The following is a 15723-nucleotide window of genomic DNA, read 5'->3' on the forward strand; positions in this document are numbered from 1 at the left end:
AAACACGGTTCACCGAAAGATCCAGTAAGAACTAGATTAACCTTAACCATCAACACAGCATCCGGGCAGTTCCCCATTAATCAAAAAGACTGCAAACCAAAATCACACTGGAATCAGATAAATACACAATCCTGTAAGAGAAACAAACAATGTAATTCAATACACACATGGAAAGCAACGGGCAACCATCTCATTCATATTGCTGCATCGGCGCGCAGGGTAGCCCTCCGTCAATTACATACTTCCTGTTTGGCAGTAAGCTGAAAAGAATGATAAAACTCAAGACTACTCTTGGAAATTGGTCACTGTTTTGACAAGATGATATCACGGAAATTGCTCTTCACTTCACAACTACAGTATAACCTTGGCTGATAAACTGGCCTTCATAGTGATCCAATATTTCGACAACTGCTCGGAGATGCACATACAAAACGTACATATTGCCAGCACGCTACTATATTTCTCAACACACGTGTAATATTCACTGGGCCTGACATTTACTTCATGGCAATTCTAATTCTCAATAATATTCCATAATATATTCACAGGCCTATTCTCGCTTCACATAATTCTCATAACATTTCCAGGCATGCACACTGCCCGCATCATTGACTTCGTATATATATTTCAGCATGCACTAAATTCTCATGTATATCCTTTAATTTCATCAGCCCTTTTCATTACAAATCAGGGTTCGATTCCCTGTCTAATCATTGTTCAAAACAGATTCCAACCCATATTAAAAGAACCCAATGTAATCAGCGGTGCATATACAGCCTAAGACGTTTCACAGCACCTGGAATGCATGCAGCAAGCATCCTATCTGTCACTAGTCTCTGAATGTAACTTTATAAAATTTAGTCTCGGCGCTGTGAGTGTTAACTCGGGATGTTGATGATTTCAGCTATCTAATCCTTCTATTTCTCTCAAACAAAAACACGGGAATAACCTTAAGCTAAGTGACATGCATAAATTACACAAATAAAATCTAAACAAAACCTATCACTTCCCTCAATATCCCTTCTAGCTAATTATAAAGTAAAAGAAATAAAAAGTAAACATGTAATACCGACATTTCCATATTTGCAATCTAACATATATAAAATGAACACATGCCGTCGGGCAGAAATTATACTAAAGAAAATCCCTAATCTAAGCCTCACTAGTATTAATCGTAATTCATAAACATGCCTTGGACATAATTCATGCGTCTTATCTTCGCAACTCCCAGGACAGCTGTAACGGCTCACATCCCCACTACTATGAGGATCTACTCAATGATCATCTGGGTTTCAACACGTGGATCAAATCTTCTTTCTTCTATAGGCAATGCCATCTTCTTGAAGTTACTTCCTGTATAACAGCAACACACGAGTTTCTGGTCAGTATTTCTCCACCGCTCTCTGTGCACGTTGCACCGAACAAACCCTTTGTCAGCTGTAATTACAAGCCAACATGAATGAAATCACACCAACCAAGCGTTCACTATATACACTAAATATTAGGGGTTTAAACACAGTCACTAGGAGCGGCTCGCGTATCGATACGAATTGTCTCTCGCGGAACGCGACCGGCACGAAAGTAAAACACGGATAAGTGTCTCTCGCTCGATTACCAGTCTGCGGCTGAAGTTACCGACCGGTCCATTAATACACGAACTTGTGACATGGCGCACTTGGCTAATTATGCCTGCACACAGTTTACATAACACTGTTCACAAGAAAGAAAGACGCTATCTTGGATCGTTACGCCCTTACAAAATTAGACTCCTGCCCATGTGTCAGCAATTACGCGTCTCGCGTACACTGAAGTATGACACTGATGCTCACTACTCGACCGCACACAGACAAAGGAGAGCGATCCAACAGGCGGTGCGCTTAAGTAACTAAGCAGACGCCGTTATGGCTAGGGGATTCCCTGGAGATGCAAATGCTCAGTCAGTCAGAGCTATTGTGCCACACAATGTCTTTGTGATTCGCTAAAATTAATATCAGATGAACTCATGATAACCAGATTACACCTCAGGCAATTGTTATAATTTATTCATAAATATTTCTCGTTCTCAGACCTGTGGAAAACATCAAATAACAGAACTGACCTCTCTTTCTCACTGAACACACCACACATAACAATGTTGGTCATCCTGAAATTTTAACTCTGCGCGGTCCAGAATTCATAGTAGCCACGCCCTCGCTTTCTAATTGGCTTAACACACGTCGTGGCCTAACGGTCTCTACACGTGCTGGGTTGTGCTGATTCTGGGTAAAACTGAACGTTTCCCACGGTCACAGGCAAGCTTCGCGATGTATCCAGCGACATTCTGTGTCATAGACCTCCGGTTTCAACTGTACTGTAATCGGCTACTCTTCTAATACCTGACCTCAGTCCATGTTTATAATACTATTTGATATGCCAAAATATGACTTAATATCTCACATGAGCCGTCAGGGTACGGCGCAGTACAGGTAGCGTGGGCCCATCCAATGGCACTCAAAGAAACAAGGTCCATTCAGGCGATCCCTTAACATTCTACACCCAACATTCACTCCCCACCGAACTTGATGAGCCACCTGTCGCACACAGTGGGGATTGTCCAGACTCCAATAGTGCATGTTGTGGCGATAAGCGTTCCCATTTTTGTGGAAGCGCGATTCGTCAGAGAACAAGATATGCGATACGAATGATGCATCACTGTCTAGCCTGTGTAATAGCCACCGACAGAACTCCATTCGAGCTTCAAAATCCCGCCTATGGAGCTCTTGGTGTAGTTCAAGATGGTAAGGGTGAAGTCGGAGAGAAAGAAACAAATTACAGTACAATCGCGCCTACATATCTACACTGAAAAAGTGCTGCAGTTACTGAACTTCTTCCCGCAAATTATGTACTAGGCTCTTAGAAACACATCCGAAATTGAAACTGTACGTTGACGTTGGCACTTGACTATGAATTCGCACTCAGTTATATTGCTTTGAAGAGTTGCGACAAAATCGGCGGTAGACTGTTCCTCTTTTTGATAGACATTTAAAAAATAATGTTGAGAAACAACGGCACTTTACTTGGGAACAAGTATTTGGGTAAACAGCTTAACCAAATCTGTAAATGACCGAGTTCTGATCGATTTTTCGGGGCCTAAAACGCAGAGAGACTGTTGTAATGCGCAGAACCTATACACATGCATAGTAGCTGTACTTTCTTTGCCTTATCTTTTTCATCGCTACGTAAGTCTCAGACTCTCTATATAGCATGCAATATTTTTCCTTCCGAGAATCGAAATTTTCAAATGGTTGCATGCTTGAACATTTACCGGAATATGAGACTTCTCTTCCTGATTCTCTTTCGAATGTTGTTATAAACTGAGTAAGCAGGGTTTGTTGTTGTCCGTTGAATGCATCTAATAGTTAAGCAAATTGTTCTGCATACATTTTCCTTAGCGTAATCAAATTATTTGTGTCGAAACTAGCGGAATATTTTTTTTCGGTGGTCGATTGATACTACTGTGTGGGATGTCAGCAATAACTTGGATATTAATTTTGTGAACAGCATAGCGTATCTATTCATTACAATGAAAGTCCCAATGAGAATAACAGCTGTTCTCTCCGGAGAGTATACATTATGTGTCCTTACGCTGATGATACCAGCACACTGAAACACAGCTGTTTTTATGTATAATTATCAATTTATTGGGTCATAATTACTCTCAATTAGATTCGGTGTCATTGCTATAACTGACTCGACGTTATTCCCGGACGGGACGTACTACGGCTGCACGCCGAAGCCTTACGGAGCAAGCTGAAGCTTTCCGAATGACGTATTCCCGCTTTATGCATCGAGTAGTTCAGACGAACTAACTTTTCTGAACTGAACTACTCTGAAGAACATTTCTGTGTATACATTTTTACCTACTGCAGCTTCATATCATCACATGGTCAGCTGTGTGCTGAGCATCATCAACGCGTTTTTCTTCATTAATAAGAAAAGAGCTGCAAGAGATTTCTTAGTTCTATTAGCGCTTCGTTTTTTATCATTATTCCAGAATAGAAAACACTTGCGTGAATTTTTTGGTATAATACTATTGTAAACACAGTAGGCCTAACGTACATTTCGTGGCATAGCAATTCTGAAAAACAATATTTATATAAGCAATGCAATTTAACAATGTATAGGGCAACATTAATGAACCACTTTCAGTTTATGCTCAGATTATTAGCACATTTGTATATAAACGTGACTCGTGTGTTGAGAATATATTGTGCGAAGGTATTGGATGGTGCTGTTGGTCTCTGGAGCTCAATATTTGTCATTGTTGTTGTTATATTTCCCAGTGGTACATACTGTACAGTATGTTGTATTGCCCGTTTACAGTATAGCCTGAGCGAGCGACAAGAGCGGACGTGTTGAGTAGAGGGTCCCGGTAGTGAGAGACGGGAGTGCTGGAGGGGAGTGCAAGAAAGAAGTGAAGAGTTTAGAGAGGATGATTGGTGTGGAACAATACAGGGCAGGGGAGAAAGAAGAATGAAGTGAAAATGGGAGGAAGCTGAATGGAATTGGGAATGATGGGAGAGATGATGTTAACAGCGGCCGTGATTATAGTAATGCTATGGATCGGGGGAGTTGAATTGAACCCCGGGCCGATCTCCAGTGGAAGCATGAGTTGGGAAAACGTGGAAATAATCAGAAGGGTAGTAAAAGAGATGTTAGAAGAAGTGTGCCCATTTGAGCAACTGTAAACATAATACAAGAGTAAACGAACGAGTTCAAGAAAATGAAGAAATCGTTCCAGGAAACGCAGACGACACAACATCCAAAGTGAGAAACAACGCCAAAGAAGCTGCATCATTAAGGGAGAAAATAAGAAGATTAAAAGAGGAAGTGTTGAAGCTTAAAGCAGAAGTAGAAGCCAGTAATCAAAATCGTAGAAAGAAATGCCTATTTATATATGGTGTGCCAGAGTGGAAGGGGAAATACAAAGTGCTTACAAGTCACAAAGTGGTGGAGTTAATCCAGGGGCAAATGAAAATTATTTTTAGCGAAGTAGATATAGACGATGTGGGGAGAATAGGTAAAGTAAAAGGAAATAGGCTCATTAAAGTGAAACTGTTATCCACTTTGCTGGCTGAAATAGTGATTAGAAATGCGGGTAACATACAGAGTGAAAAATATGGGTTGATAGATACAGGAAGTGAAGGGATCAGAATGCTAAACTTCTTAAGAATAGGTAAGGGCTAGACAACAAGGTTTGACAGCCTTTATCAGGGGACAGCAATTAGTAGTGCCAAATGGAAGGTGGAGAAGAATTTGGACTGTGACCAAACTACTGGACCTAGGAGAAAACAGAAATCAAGAGGAAGATACGGAGATGAGTGCGGGTGAAAGACGCGATGAGGTAAACACTCCTGGTGAGGCGAGGCATGAGGAAAGGGAAGTATCAGAGTCCAGTGAGGTCGTAGTAAATGCTTTAGAGGTGTCAAGTGAGGCGGGAAGAATGGGAGATGTTGGCAGTGATGAAGTGGAAAGAAACAGCGATAAAGAGAAGTTGATGAATATGTCGCCAAGGACAGCTCTCATGACTGTTATCACTGAAGCATATACGGAGGCGTGAATGCGGATGTGACGAAGTACCGCGAAAGCAAGAAAGAGCTAAAATTGACACTTAGCTAAGGAGAAACTTCGAGAAAAGGGAGAAGCATGAGTTTGAAAGAACTGTGGAGTAAGAAAGACGGGAAGGGAGAGGATATAGTAACGAGAAGTATGAAGTTAAGTAAAGAAAGTTAGTAGCTGTCACAGTTATGACGAATAAGGTAGAGAAAAGTGAATTAGTGGTGTAATGGTAGGTAATGAAATGTGTTTATTTATTATCGATGTTGTAGCTGAAAGGTATATCAATTGTAAAGTATTACTTGGTAGAGGTTAGAGAGAAGATGAGAATAAGGTGGCGTTGATGTTCATGGTGGTATGTGTTTGCATAGTGAATTTAATGGCGAAGTTTGTTTTGGAGGTGTGTTTAGGGTGAAGTGTGTTGCGGAGGCATGTTTGAGAGAAATTAGTATTTTAGTGTAGAGGTTAATTTTGAGTAAGTTGTAATTGGCATGTAGTATGTTTAATTATTATAGATATTGCAACTGAAATGCATAGCGATTGTGAAATATTACTTGGTTTAGAGAGAGGATGGAAATGGGGTGGAATTGGAGTGTGGGGTTGGAGCTTTAAGTAGAACACTGTGTAGAATGAAGAAGTTATATTTGATGTGAGTATTTGATACGGTCAAGAGAAGAGTACAGTATTTACCCCGAATTATACTTTTGAACAAAAAAGTATTTTAACAGCTATTCACTTTCAATACTGTACTGTGAACATGTAAATGTGTGATTTTTTCAAATTGGTTAAGAAAATTCAACATGTTCCTTTGAATCAATATTGGGGTCAGGAGTCAATATTTTATACATAAAAATTCAACAGACTTAGGTTTATTACAATGTGTAACCTTTATGTATTCCTATTTTTTCAGCTTGTGTATTTTAACAAACATTTTATTGACACTTAAAACTATAAATGGTGCTATATACATGGTGGCAGAGAAGTAGTGAATCACTGTTGTTACATTACAGTTTTACAAGAAAAGTGTGCAAATGATGATGAAATGATGGTGCACAATTGGTCATATGACAAAACACAACAACGCTTGAAATAGTATTTATATAAGTAAAAAGAGTTCTTGATAGAGTGAAGATGAAGACAAGCTCATATGGCAAGTTGTAACTTTTGAAGGACAGTCACAAATACTTGAACGGCTGATCCCTTCATACTGGCAGTCTATCTTCATGGGTGGCATTACTTATTGTGGGCTTATAGAGGCAATTGCGTGCAGATGTCACACACAGGTGCACTTTACATTTAGTACACAGCAACTGAGTGAATCCCGTAGGGCAAAATTTGCAGTGACCTTTCTCTTCCTCATATTGTGGCCAGTGCCCACATTGATCATATCGTACATCTGCAACAGGTCTTGGGGCAAAATGTCTCTTTTTTAAATTTCCTTAGGTGACTCACTTGGGCGACCTCGTTTCCTACATTGTACTTTCCCTGCCCTAGTCAAAGCTGATGCTATTTGAGTTTGGACCTTCATTAGTGAGTATTCACGATAATTCTTATTTTGTTGCTTCTGGTGTCTTCTGTATGGAAGCCAAGCATTGACTACGGCAACTCCAATGCACCAGAACACAATTCACATGTACCATTTCAGAGAACGGTTATCAGTTCTGTACCATTCAAGCAGCATATTTCCCCAGTCAACACCACCCATAAATTGATTGTACTCTTTCACGATATATGGGCGATCAACATTAATGCGTTTCTTCTCTGATTGGCTCCAACGTTCGCATGTATCCTGTGGCTCAATGTCTGCATATGTAGATATTAAGTTTATTGCTTTCCGATTATACCATCTCACAAGTGCAACATTGTGTTGCGTTTCAATTCTGAAGTCAAAACTGTCCCTTTCTTTCCTTTTCAGATCAACTTCTGATACCAGTGGACAATTTCCCATTCGATCATTGCGAATAGTACCCACACAGAATATTCCACTTTTCTTCAATGCAACTGCAATCTGAAGGGAGGAAGACCAGTTGTCTATGTACACGTTGAAGTTCTGATCTTCAGGAAGATCCTTAGTGAGAGCCATGACAATATCTCCCGAAAAACCCAATCCTACAGCCTCAGATGTACCTTTTCGTGTATATATTTCTAAAGTCATACATTAACCCAGATTCACCCGCTCGCATGAAGCATTTGTAGCCCCACTTATGTGGTTTATTTCTTACGTATTGCTTCAATGAGCTCCTCCCTTTGAATGGTATTATTTGTTCATCTATGGAGTTTCTTTCTTCTGGAGGAAATTCCCTCATATTAGACTGCAAAATATTGAGTAATGGCCTCACCTTGAAAGGCTTATCATGCCGAAGAACAGTTGTGGCTTTCTGTTTATCATTGTTCACTAAATTAAAATTCTTATGTAGCTGTTCAAACCTACTACGACTCATAATATCTGCCACGGGAGAAAACCTACAGTCAGATGACCAATACAAGTTTGATGAAGGCATTTTACGATTCCCATCATCATCAAAATCCCAATGAACTGTTCCATTTCTTTATTGGTGGTATTCAGAATGGTCCCATCTTTCTGACGTGCATAAAGGTTAGATTGAGAACTCGTCATTTCGAATGCATCACTGCTGAGGAACATTTGAAAATATTGCAAGGGTGTTTTTTCATCCTGTGGTGTTGGGGGAACAGATGATTTCCACATAGCACGTGGCGAGACAAATTCCACTTTTCTCAACTTATATCCAGATCTCCGCTGACGTGAGGTGATCCCGGTAGACTGGCTTCTATCAGCAATATTTTCCGTAACCGGTTGTTGCCCTGTAATAGCTGCTTGAGGTTCCTATGGCAAAAATGTATTTAATTCGTTTTTAGGTTAAAAGACTATATACAAAAATACCAAGTCTACAATATACATTTGAATAATAGGCTATACTTATTTCACGAACAAATATTGCCTTGAGAAGCTTACCACGTTTTCAGGTTCAATATCCAGATCACCTCCACTAGTAAATAAAGATGTTTCATCTCCTATATCTGAAAAGTTATCATCTTCTATGTCAGAAATATCTCTTTCAGCCCAAAAGTATTGAGTTCATTATCTACCGAGTTTTATTTGAACACTGAAACTTTGAAGATTACCTTTAGGTTAGAGGAAGCACAACCACTCAGTCCCATTGTAGCTTAGGATTAACACGATTTTTCAACCAATGCACACAAACACTGTTGATTTCTTCACTGAATCTAATGGTAGAATATGAATTCTGGAATATATCCTGTAATAATTATAGTAGAAAGCAGTTTCAAACCTCAAACTAAACACACGATAACACAAGCTGAAAAACATTTCAGTGCAGGTTCCGGCCATTCTGTGATGCAGTTGAATCCAAAGAGTATACATACTATCATGGAATAGCAGACATGAGGCATCTAGTGGATGATTCAGGAACTACTAAGACGTGGGTTCAAAGCAACATTGGAGTTGGAACGAATAGTTTTGTTTTCTGGTTCTAAAACATATTGGAATATCATGTAGCCCTGAAGCAACACTAGGGCTGAAAGAGTTAAGTGAATAATTGTAAAGTGAGAGGACAAGTAGTAGGTCAAGTTGTATCGAAAAGTATTTACTTGCTGAGTTGGAGGGGAAATTTGCTCTATTTGGTGCGGGTTTTTCTTATTGCATAAGTGAGTGTGAGTTGGAACTTTAAGTCGAACAGTAAGAAAGGTAGGCTACAGCTCAGCAGCTTGAGTAGGGCCTAAGTGTAGTGAAGAGTTTGTGTGAATGTAATATGCTAATGGAAAATAATTTAAATGGTAAGAGGACTGTCCTGATTAAGCAGATAAGTCAGTGCACTCAGCGGGAAACGTGATCCTGCCAGGGTTTGCTAGCATGGTATTGTATTGCCCGACTGGCATATCCAGGCAAAGTAAACTGGTACAAGGTCGGGTGTCGCCTGCAGTAGCCAAGAACCTTAGTGCAGTTTTATATCTATATGTTACGTAATCTAAGCAGGCTGCGTAACATTTCCCAGTTAACTGGTCAGCACGAGGCTTCCCCAGTAGACAGCACTGCTGGGAGGAATTATCACTACTATCCTTTTAGTCCATAATTATTATAATCTCGTGAGCCTCCTTGCGAGCCCTGGCAATCACCGTACATCTGGTTAGCACCAGATTCATGTGCGCGCTAGGCGATGCCTGGGAGACCCACTCTGTTACGATGAGCAGCCTCACCGTATCAGGCCCCGCCGGGCGGTGGTCACAGCGTGAGGAGTCCAGTACACTGACAATAGCCTGAACAGTATTTATATCGGTAGATTAGATTGATTCACAGGGCCCACAGGACTCCGGTAGCGTATCGACCGTTGGCCATTCATTCTCGAATTATTATCAGTTTGTTTTCAATTTCTATATTGTTTTGTTGGCTTAGGCTATTATGGATTTGAACTCTGTATTGGGCGAAGGCCTGTATGGTTCAATAAATCAACTACTACTACCACCACCACTACTACTACTGCCCGTTTAAGGCGAGCAAATTCATCGCTTATGTGTGGATACTGGGTAGGCATTCTTTTACGACTGATGTAGGCTACATAGGGATACATTTTCTTCAGGATAAGATGTACAGGCTTTATACAAATAAATATGTAAAGAATTACTTTTTGTGTATTTCTTAATATTATAATTGACGTCTGTATTGCATCAAGTATTATAACCTCACGTTATATATAGGAATGTATGCCCTATTTTACCTTAGATACCGATATACAGTTTGATTAATCAATAAGAATTGCACTAATCATCAATGATCTGGATTTAGTGCTGTCGCCCAGGTGGCAGATTATACATAGGGTACTTTCACTATAAATACTGCTATAAGTCTCAACAATAGAGTATAGACCTACGGGATTGGTAACATTAGCCAAATGATAATTAATTATAATACAAGGTAGTGGAACTGAGGCTGTACTTGTATTGCGGTATTGCTGATTTGCTTGAATCTACTGTATAACAGAAAGTTAGAAGAAAGTGATGATGAGAAGGCTGAATATAATCCCATCAATTTCAGTAGTGCCACTAGGTTATTATAGACGAGGTTATGTAAAGGTTATTCATTCAGTTCCATATACAGAACCAACAGTGAGCTGATATTGAAAGGTATTGTTTTCTCTTCCAAGCATGAGATAATGAGATTCAAGCAAATTCGCCAACCACTAATGGATATAGGCTACCTTTCAAGATCAGCAGTCATTGGTACACTCCTGTTCCTATTGTAAAGTAAGGTCAAATCACATGAAAGTTTCGAGCATGATGTATAATTGTATGATTCTTTTTAACACACTCCACGAGCTGTGTGACTGAAATACGATAATTACCTTCCTGAAAGCTGCAGGTAACAGCTAAATCTGTTCTTAAGATTGTTGGTTTTCAACCTCCCTGCTGATACACTGTTAAAAGTGTCTGTAATTAGTGTCTCATGGCTCAAATGAAAGGCTATGCAACTGTTAGGCCATGATCAGATATGTTAAAGAAAAGTGAGGTGTCATTCGCATAACTGAAATCTGCTGCCAGATGATTCCTGTGCAAAGTAAATTTTGCACATTTCTTACATCCATACATAATCATCTTCATCATTTTCCAGCTCCAGTTTCCCGGGTGTGGTGTACAACCGCTGGCCACTTCTTCCTGCTAAAGTATAGTTTTTGTTACTCTAAATCATCCCACTTGGCATTCCTCTTGCTGACCTCCGATTTCACCGTCTCTATCCATCGATTCCTTGGCCTCCCTACTGGCGTCTCCTCTTTCACTTATGTCAAAGTAATTCCTTGTTGTTTTCGTTCTGTCCATCGTCATAACATATCCAAACCATTGTAGCCTGCCTCTTCCTGATAGCTCGGTAACATGTATTTTGATGCCAGCCTCCTTCCTGTTTGCTTCATTTCTAATTTTGTCCTTCCTGGTCTTTTGGTTCATTGTTCTGATGAATTTCATGTCTGTTGACTGGATTTTACTATTTGCCTTGTTATGCCTTACGTGGGAATTGGAATGAAGTAGGTATGAAACATAATTTTTCTTTCTGGGATATTTTATCTTCCCATAGTAGATTTCTCACTTGAAAATAAAATTAAGAAAATTTCCGAGTCCTAATGTGTTATGGTTTAATGCACGGCCTCTCAAACGCCCAAAACCAAACGCGTGCAAACTGAGTCGCAGAGTTCCTGTTCACAGTGCATCGGTTCCACTCTGCTCGGGCCAACGTTTCGTCTCTGGGCAACTCGGCTCGGATTTTGAGTGCTACGGAACAAGTGACGAAGAGAGAGACAGGCGTAGGGAAAGAGAGAGACAGCGCTATCACTCCTAATCGAGGAGTGGGGGTCTGCACTCTGGTCAACCAAGCAAAATAGTCTTTTGCACCGTGCACAGCGCAGTGCATTGGTGCATGCACTCTGAGAGGACCTATTTAATGTGTTCTTTTGAAATTATTCTTCCACGGTAGTTTAAGTTCGAAAGAGACTGTAAAAGAGTTCCCTAAAGAAATTTTAATGCTATTTGTTCGGGGCGTTGACCCAGGTGGATCTTTTGCTCCTAAGGAAAATGCTTAAATCTGCGCTTTTCCTGTTGATAGTTATTTCAACAGCTTTTGTTTTACTGATTTATAGTCCACATTCTTTAAAATTGTCATTTCAGGGATTTAGTTTCTCCTGTACCACTACTTCTGCTTCATCTTCTCCCCAGATCAGAACATCTGCAAATATTAGAGTATTAGGCACTTTATAATGTTCTTGTTGGATTTTGTGATCCAACCCATGTCAATGATGAACAGGAATGGTGATGAGGCACTTCCCTGCTGGACTCCTCTTTTGTTTCAAACCAATCTGATCTTCCATCTATTTGGACACAGGCTAAGCACTTTTGATAGAGCATCTTTACTTTATCAATGAGGATGTGTGGCACACCTATACCTTCTAGGCATTCCCAGATTATCTAAGGCACACTGTCGTAGGCCTTCTCGATGTCCATAAAAAACATCACTAAGTTCTTAACATAGCCTATTCCGTTATCATTCTGATGACAAATATCAGGTCTGCAGTGCTTCGGTTCTTCCTGAACCCGTGTTCCTCCTCCTCCAATAACGGTTCAACTGTATCCTAATTCATTGTTATTATATTCTCTGAAAGTTTACGTGAGTGAGAAAGTAGAGTGACACCTCTATAATTCTGCACTTATTCCTGTCTCCCTTTTTATATTATACCTTCCTTCCAGTCTTCTGGTATCCTGTTCTCTTTTCAGATGACAGAGAACTCTATACAACCATTGTATGCCTTGTCCTCCAGCTGCTTTTATCATGTCAGCAGCGAGATCATCAAACCCTGGGGACTTGCCATTTCTCATGTTCATCTTAGACCCCACTTCTACCCATTTAGCTGGCATTGTGCTCCATTACTTGCACTTAAAATGTAGTGATGGGCAACGCTCTCGCTCGAGACTCTCGAGACTGACGTCACAGATCTCGACACTCTCGCGAGAATCTCGAGACCGATTCTCCTGTATTGCGAGCTGTGCGTCGTCGGAGTAACTACGAGTGTAAGCTTGATAGTATATCATCAGCAGTTCTCAGATGGAAATGTGTGTGCCAATAAATGTTACTAAAAGCCTGGGTGAGTACTGCATTTGAACTGTGAGCCCCTTAATACCATTAACGAAAGTGAAATTTGAATGTCAGTACTGTATCTTAAATTGTTCACAACTTATTTGAGGTGGACATCTTAGCTGAATAACCCTGTATAATTTGTGAATAACTGTCGATAGGATGTACACTTACTTGGATACTAAAGGCGTGCATTATTCGAACTGGAGACGAGGAAAGATATGCTTTGCTGCAAAATGCAACCACCATTACACATGAGTGGAACGTGTAATCTAAAATGCCTGAGTACCGTATGCTCCAATTCTTTCGAGAGGGGTGATGGGCATCGCTCTCGAGACCGATTCTCCTATGCTGCAAGCTTTGTGACGTCCCAGTAACTACGAGTGTAAGCTTGATAGTATATCACCAGCTCGCATATGGAAACGTGTGTGCCAATACATTTTGCCAAAAGCCTAGGAAAGCTCTGCATGTTTAACTATGAGCTCCTTAATACCATTAACGAAAGTGAAAACAGAATGTCAGTACCTTAAACTGTTCACGACCGATTTCAGGTGGACTTCTTAGCTGAGTAACCCGTGTAATTTGTTAATAACTGTATATAGGATGTACACCTACCTGGATACCTCGCAGTTGTTGTCGTCGACTGGGTAGCTTCTTGTGATGCAGACCGGCTAGGAGGTGTTTTGTGACGATTCCTCTTCAGCGATAGTATGCGGGCTGTGTCATGTGACATATCTTCAAAATAACCGACATCCACGACTTACGTTGCGTTTCGGACATAGGCTTCAAGTTGTCGCGTACAACTGGACACAATTACACATTGCACCGCCATATACCGAAATACCTAATTATGACGCGAATACTATATAACATTGTAAGAAATTATTTCTTTTGTCACCAAAATATCACTAAACACAAGCAGTGGTCATATGATATTGAATGTGGGGTCTGATAATGATGCACACCTACCTGTCGAAAGAATTGGAGCATACTCAAGCATTTTAGATTACACTCGTGCGTAATCGTGGTTGCATGTGCAGCAAGGCGCATCTTGGCTCGTCTCGAGTTTGAATATGCACGCCTTTAGTATCCAGGTAAGTGTACCTACACTATCCGTCAGTTTATGTACTTAGCCTATTCATTCGCATACTTGCGCTGCATGTAATGAGATACTTAGTGACGGACAACGTTCTCCCTCGAGACTCTCGAGAATGACGTCACAGATCTCGAGACCGATTCTCCTGTAGTGCAAGCTATGCGACATACCAGTAACTACGGCTGTAAACTTGATAGTATATCATTGGCAGTTATTGCGTGAAATAACGTTCTCATATGAAAACGTGTGAGTTAATACATTTTGTCAAAAGCTTGGAAAAGTACTGCATGTTCAACTCTGAACCTCTTAATACCATTAACGAAAGTGAAAAACGAAAGTCAGTATCTTAAACTGTTCACGACATATTTGGAGTGGCCATCTTAGCTGAATAACCCTGCATAATTTGTGAAAAACTGTAGATAGGATACTAGCAGGGGCGTATTTGCCTTGCATGCAAGGAATTCATTGCATGCGTTACGATAGCGCGAAGAACTGTCTGAAGTACGATTTTAGGCTGTTTCAAGTCAAGTGTTATTAATTTCATCTCTCAGAAGTTTGAAAGTTCCGCTCAACTTGCATTAGTTCCGTTGCTTGACTACGTGTGACGCTGCTGTAGTCTCGCCATCTACTCTACCGTAGAAAGAAAGAGAGAGCAAATGTAGAAGTTACGGACGTAAAGCATTCAATCTTAAAATTGCATTCGGTGGCAGACGTAGTTCTGAAACCCTCCGCATGACGTCACTGCACTTCAATCTTTGTCACCATTCACCTGCTACCCTCGGCCAACTGCTAACAGCTTTGAAGAAAGGCGGAATGTCCAAGGTAACGTCGAGTGCGAAGCACGGATTACCCCCTGGCGAGATGAGCTCTCTTCGGGACGAATCCAATACAGCTGCTCCATTTTCCAAGACTGGCCTTAACGACGATAGCCAGCCCAAAGCTGTGTGGAGGATGTTTGGATTTAGATGCTGTTGCTATTAATAAATTCAAAGGTAGAAGGTCCTTTTAGTCAGCTGAACTTGGTGAAAATAGAGATGCATAACAGATGCCATAAACGCTCTTGAAAGTGTTAGGAAGACCTGTTATACATAATTATGAATTCCATGAAAAGGCCTTGCGTAAACAGGAACCTCAGCTGCATATTCTTCTCATTTTAATTAGGTATGTTGTAGTTATTCATCCACTTAATCCTTCAACATTATCCCATGTAGACCTAGTTCCAAAAATTTCATGTATTGACATTTTATCCCAATTAGTGACTTCATGATAGTTGGCAACACTAAATCTAGCAGCTGCCCAAGTTCAGGAAAATACCCAACATGCACTTAAACTCAGCAAATAGGAATATTCAATTTACAGTATTATTGGCTTTCTTGCATAA

The 15723-nt window shown here is 40.4% G+C and overlaps 1 pseudogene; it reads right to left on the reverse strand.

Moving 5' to 3' along the window:
• Positions 1 to 7222: 7222 nt before the first annotated feature.
• Positions 7223 to 8302, reverse strand: LOC136879318 (piggyBac transposable element-derived protein 3-like; annotated as a pseudogene).
• Positions 8303 to 15723: the final 7421 nt, after the last annotated feature.

This window comes from Anabrus simplex, chromosome 8 (assembly GCF_040414725.1).
Source record: "Anabrus simplex isolate iqAnaSimp1 chromosome 8, ASM4041472v1, whole genome shotgun sequence".
NCBI lineage: Eukaryota > Metazoa > Arthropoda > Insecta > Orthoptera > Tettigoniidae > Anabrus > Anabrus simplex.